This window comes from Vicia villosa, linkage group LG2 (genome assembly GCF_029867415.1).
Source record: "Vicia villosa cultivar HV-30 ecotype Madison, WI linkage group LG2, Vvil1.0, whole genome shotgun sequence".
In the NCBI taxonomy this organism is placed as follows: Eukaryota; Viridiplantae; Streptophyta; class Magnoliopsida; order Fabales; family Fabaceae; genus Vicia; species Vicia villosa.
The window spans coordinates 453361-460330 of NC_081181.1; positions in this window are offsets into that span (position 1 = coordinate 453361).

Sequence of the window (6970 nt, forward strand, 5' to 3'; positions counted from 1 at the left end):
GTATTATGTAATATTTTAGTATGCTATACTATATAAAAGTCTTGAAGTTTGTAAAACTTGCAATAATTTGGTCTTTTGGAAGACTTTCGTGTGCTATACTACATAAAAGTCACGAAGTTCATTAAACTTCTAAAATTTTGTTCTTTTAAAGATTTTTGGGTGTTAATCTATATAAAAGTCATGAAGTTCGTTAAACTTGCAAAATTTGGTAATTTGGCAGATTTTCGTGTGCTATACTACATAAAAGTCAAGAATTTTGTTAAACTTTCAAAACATGGTCTTTGGGAAGATTTTCGTGTGCTATACTACATAAAAGTAACGAAGTTCTTTAAACTTGAATACATTGCTAATTTGGAAGATTTTCTGTGCTATACTACATAAAAGTCACGAATTTCATTAAACTTGCATACATTGGTATTTTGGAAACTTTTCTTGTGTTGTACTACATAAAAGTCAAGAAGTTTGTTATACTTGCAAAATTTGATCTTTTGGAAGATTTTTGTGTGCTATACTACATAAATGTCACGAAGTTCGTTAAATTTGTAAAATTTGGTCTTTTGAAAGATTTTTGTGTGCTATACTACATTAAAATCATTAAGTTCGTTAAACTTGTATACATTGTTAATTTGGAAGATTTTCGTGTGCTATACTACATAAAAGTCAAGAAGTTTCTTAAACTTGAAAATTTTGGTATGATAGAAGATTTTTCGTGTGCTATATTACAAAAAAGTCACGAAGTTCGTTAAACTTGCAAATTTTATTATTTTGGAAGATTTTCGTGTGCTATACTACATAAAGGTCAATAAGTTTCTTAAACTTCCAAAATTTGGTCTTTTGGAAGACTTTTGTGTGTTATACTGCATAAAAGCCAGGAAGTTTGTTAATCTTGTAAATTTGAATATTTTGGAAGATTTTTGTGTGCTATACTACATAAAAGTCACGAAGTTCGTTACACTTTCAAAATTTGGTACTTTCGAAGATTTTTGTGTGCTATACTACATAAAAGTCACGAAGTTCGTTAAACTTGAATACATTGGTATTTTGGAAGATTTTTTTGTGTTATATGCTACATAAAAGTCACGGAATTTGTTAAACTTACATACATTGGTATTATGTAATATTTTAGTATGCTATACTATATAAAAGTCTTGAAGTTTGTAAAACTTGCAATAATTTGGTCTTTTGGAAGATTTTCGTGTGCTATACTACATAAAAGTCACGAAGTTCATTAAACTTCTAAAATTTTGTTCTTTTAAAGATTTTTGGGTGTTAATCTATATAAAAGTCATGAAGTTCGTTAAACTTGCAAAATTTGGTAATTTGGCAGATTTTCATGTGCTATACTACATAAAAGTCAAGAATTTTGTTAAACTTTCAAAACATGGTCTTTGGGAAGATTTTCGTGTGCTATACTACATAAAAGTAACGAAGTTCTTTAAACTTGAATACATTGCTAATTTGGAAGATTTTCTTTGCTATACTACATAAAAGTCACGAATTTCGTTAAACTTGCATACATTGGTATTTTGGAAACTTTTTTTGTGTTGTACTACATAAAAGTCAAGAAGTTTGTTAGACTTGCAAAATTTGATCTTTTGGAAGATTTTTGTGTGCTATACTACATAAATGTCACGAAGTTCGTTAAATTTGTAAAATTTGGTCTTTTGAAAGATTTTTGTGTGCTATACTACATTAAAATCACGAAGTTCGTTAAACTTGTATACATTGGTAATTTGGAAAATTTTCGTGTGCTATACTACATAAATGTCAAGAAGTTTCTTAAACTTGAAAATTTTGTTATTATAGAAGATTTTTCGTGTGCTATATTACATAAAAGTCACGAAGTTCGTTAAACTTACAAATTTTAATATTTTGGAAGATTTTCTTTGCTATACTACATAAAAGTCACGAATTTCGTTAAACTTGCATACATTGGTATTTTGGAAACTTTTTTTGTGTTGTACTACATAAAAGTCAAGAAGTTTGTTAGACTTGCAAAATTTGATCTTTTGGAAGATTTTTGTGTGCTATACTACATAAATGTCACGAAGTTCGTTAAATTTGTAAAATTTGGTCTTTTGAAAGATTTTTGTGTGCTATACTACATTAAAATCACGAAGTTCGTTAAACTTGTATACATTGGTAATTTGGAAAATTTTCGTGTGCTATACTACATAAATGTCAAGAAGTTTCTTAAACTTGAAAATTTTGTTATTATAGAAGATTTTTCGTGTGCTATATTACATAAAAGTCACGAAGTTCGTTAAACTTACAAATTTTAATATTTTGAAAGATTTTTGTGTGCTATACTACATAAAAGTTACGAAGTTCGTTAAACTTGAATACATTGGTATTTTGGAAAATTTTCGTGTGCTATATACTACATAAAAGTCACGAAATTTGTTAAACTTACATACATTGGTATTATGGAATATTTTAGTGTGCTATACTACATAAAAGTCTTAAAGTTTGTAAAACTTGCAAAATTTGGTCTTTTGGAAGATTTTCGTGTTCTATACACTACATAAAAGTCACGAAGTTCATTTAACTTCTAAAATTTGGTCCTTTTGAAGATTTTTGGGTGTTAAACTATATAAAAGTCATGAAGTTCGTTTAACTTGCAAAATTTGGTCATTTGGCAGATTTTCGTGTGTTATACTACGTAAAAGTCAAGAATTTTGTTAAACTTTCAAAACATGGTCTTTGGGAAGATTTTCGTGTGCTATACTACATAAAAGTCACGAAGTTCGTTAAACTTGTTTACATTGCTAATTTGGAAGATTTTCTGTGCTATACTACATAAAAGTCACGAATTTCGTTAAACTTGCATACATTGGTATTTTGGAAACTTTTCTTGTGTTGTACTACATAAAAGTCAAGAAGTTTGTTAGACTTGCAAAATTTGATCTTTTGGAAGATTTTTGTGTGCTATACTACATAAATGTCACGAAGTTCGTTAAATTTGTAAAATTTGGTCTTTTGAAAGATTTTTGTGTGCTATACTACATTAAAATCATGAAGTTCGCTAAACTTGTATACATTTTTAATTTGGAAGATTTTCGTGTGCTATACTACATAAAAGTCAAGAAGTTTCTTAAACTTGAAAATTTTGGTATTATAGAAGATTTTTCGTGTGCTATATTACATAAAAGTCACGAGGTTCGTTAAACTTGCAAATTTTAATATTTTGGAAGATTTTCGTGTGCTATACTACATAAAAGTCAATAAGTTTCTTAAACTTCCAAAATTTCGTCTTTTGGAAGATTTTTGTGTGTTATACTGCAGAAAAGTCAGGAAGTTTGTTAATCTTGTAAATTTTAATATTTTGGAAGATTTTTGTATGCTATACTACATAAAAGTCACGAAGTTCGTTAAACTTTCAAAATCTGGTACTTTCGAAGATTTTTGTGTGCTATACTACATAAAAGTCACGAAGTTCGTTAAACTTGAATACATTGGTATTTTGGAAGATTTTTGTGTGCTATATACTTCATAAAAGTCACGGAATTTGTTAAACTTACATACATTGGTATTATGTAATATTTTAGTGTGCTATACTATATAAAAGTCTTGAAGTTTGTAAAACTTGCAATAATTTGGTCTTTTGGAAGATTTTTGTGTGCTATACTACATAAAAGTCACGAAGTTCATTAAACTTCTAAATTTTGGTTCTTATGAAGATTTTTGGGTGTTAACCTATATAAAAGTCATGAAGTTCGTTAAACTTGCAAAATTTGGTAATTTGTCAGATTTTCGTGTGCTATACTACATAAAAGTCAAGAATTTTGTTAAACTTTCAAAACATGGTCTTTGGGAAGATTTTCGTGTGCTATACTACATAAAAGTAACGAAGTTCTTTAAACTTTGATACATTGCTAATTTGGAAGATTTTCTGTGCTATACTACAAAGAAGTCACGAATTTCGTTAAACTTGCATACATTGGCATTTTGGAAACTTTTCTTGTGTTGTACTACATAAAAGTCAAGAAGTTTGTTAGACTTGCAAAATATGATATTTTGGAAGATTTTTGTGTGCTATACTAAATAAATGTCACGAAGTTCGTTAAATTTGTAAAATTTGGTCTTTTGAAAGATTTTTGTGTGCTATACTACATTAAAATCATAAAGTTCGTTAAACTTGTATACATTGTTAATTTGGAAGATTATCGTGTGCTATACTACATAAAAGTCAAGAAGTTTCTTAAACTTGAAAATTTTGGTATTATAGAAGATTTTTCGTGTGCTATATTACAAAAAAGTCACAAAGTTCGTTAAACTTGCAAATTTTATTATTTTGGAAGATTTTCGTGTGCTATACTACATAAAAGTCAATAAGTTTCTTAAACTTCCAAAATTTGGTCTTTTGGAAGATTTTTGTGTGTTATACTGCATAAAAGCCAGGAAGTTTGTTAATCTTGTAAATTTGAATATTTTGGAAGATTTTTGTGTGCTATACTACATAAAAGTCACGAAGTTCGTTAAACTTTCAAAATTTGGTACTTTCGAAGATTTTTGTGTGCTATACTACATAAAAGTCACGAAGTTCGTTAAACTTGAGTACATTGGTATTTTGGAAGATTTTTTTGTGTTATATGCTACATAAAAGTCACGGAATTTGTTAAACTTACATACATTGGTATTATGTAATATTTTAGTATGCTATACTATATAAAAGACTTGAAGTTTGTAAAACTTGCAATAATTTGGTCTTTTGGAAGATTTTCGTGTGCTATACTACATAAAAGTCACGAAGATCATTAAACTTCTAAAACTTTGTTCTTTAAAAGATTTGTGGGTGTTAAACTATATAAAAGTCATGAAGTTCGTTAAACTTGCAAAATTTGGTAATTTGGCAGATTTTCGTGTGTTATACTACATAAAAGTCAAGAATTTTGTTAAACTTTCAAAACATGGTCTTTGGGAAGATTTTCGTGTGCTATACTACATAAAAGTAACGAAGTTCTTTAAACTTGAATACATTGCTAATTTGGAAGATTTTCTGTGCTATACTACATAAAAGTCACGAATTTCGTTAAACTTGCATACATTGGTATTTTGGAAACTTTTCTTGTGTTGTACTACATAAAAGTCAAGAAGTTTGTTATACTTGCAAAATTTGATCTTTTGGAAGATTTTTGTGTGCTATACTACATAAATGTCACGAAGTTCGTTAAATTTGTAAAATTTGGTCTTTTGAAAGATTTTTGTGTGCTATACTACATTAAAATCATTAAGTTCGTTAAACTTGTATACATTGTTAATTTGGAAGATTTTCGTGTGCTATACTACATAAAAGTCAAGAAGTTTCTTAAACTTGAAAATTTTGGTATGATAGAAGATTTTTCGTGTGCTATATTACAAAAAAGTCACGAAGTTCGTTAAACTTGCAAATTTTATTATTTTGGAAGATTTTCGTGTGCTATACTACATAAAGGTCAATAAGTTTCTTAAACTTCCAAAATTTGGTCTTTTGGAAGACTTTTGTGTGTTATACTGCATAAAAGCCAGGAAGTTTGTTAATCTTGTAAATTTGAATATTTTGGAAGATTTTTGTGTGCTATACTACATAAAAGTCACGAAGTTCGTTACACTTTCAAAATTTGGTACTTTCGAAGATTTTTGTGTGCTATACTACATAAAAGTCACGAAGTTCGTTAAACTTGAATACATTGGTATTTTGGAAGATTTTTTTGTGTTATATGCTACATAAAAGTCACGGAATTTGTTAAACTTACATACATTGGTATTATGTAATATTTTAGTATGCTATACTATATAAAAGTCTTGAAGTTTGTAAAACTTGCAATAATTTGGTCTTTTGGAAGATTTTCGTGTGCTATACTACATAAAAGTCACGAAGTTCATTAAACTTCTAAAATTTTGTTCTTTTAAAGATTTTTGGGTGTTAATCTATATAAAAGTCATGAAGTTCGTTAAACTTGCAAAATTTGGTAATTTGGCAGATTTTCATGTGCTATACTACATAAAAGTCAAGAATTTTGTTAAACTTTCAAAACATGGTCTTTGGGAAGATTTTCGTGTGCTATACTACATAAAAGTAACGAAGTTCTTTAAACTTGAATACATTGCTAATTTGGAAGATTTTCTTTGCTATACTACATAAAAGTCACGAATTTCGTTAAACTTGCATACATTGGTATTTTGGAAACTTTTTTTGTGTTGTACTACATAAAAGTCAAGAAGTTTGTTAGACTTGCAAAATTTGATCTTTTGGAAGATTTTTGTGTGCTATACTACATAAATGTCACGAAGTTCGTTAAATTTGTAAAATTTGGTCTTTTGAAAGATTTTTGTGTGCTATACTACATTAAAATCACGAAGTTCGTTAAACTTGTATACATTGGTAATTTGGAAAATTTTCGTGTGCTATACTACATAAATGTCAAGAAGTTTCTTAAACTTGAAAATTTTGTTATTATAGAAGATTTTTCGTGTGCTATATTACATAAAAGTCACGAAGTTCGTTAAACTTACAAATTTTAATATTTTGGAAGATTTTCTTTGCTATACTACATAAAAGTCACGAATTTCGTTAAACTTGCATACATTGGTATTTTGGAAACTTTTTTTGTGTTGTACTACATAAAAGTCAAGAAGTTTGTTAGACTTGCAAAATTTGATCTTTTGGAAGATTTTTGTGTGCTATACTACATAAATGTCACGAAGTTCGTTAAATTTGTAAAATTTGGTCTTTTGAAAGATTTTTGTGTGCTATACTACATTAAAATCACGAAGTCCGTTAAACTTGTATACATTGGTAATTTGGAAAATTTTCGTGTGCTATACTACATAAATGTCAAGAAGTTTCTTAAACTTGAAAATTTTGTTATTATAGAAGATTTTTCGTGTGCTATATTACATAAAAGTCACGAAGTTCGTTAAACTTACAAATTTTAATATTTTGAAAGATTTTTGTGTGCTATACTACATAAAAGTTACGAAGTTCGTT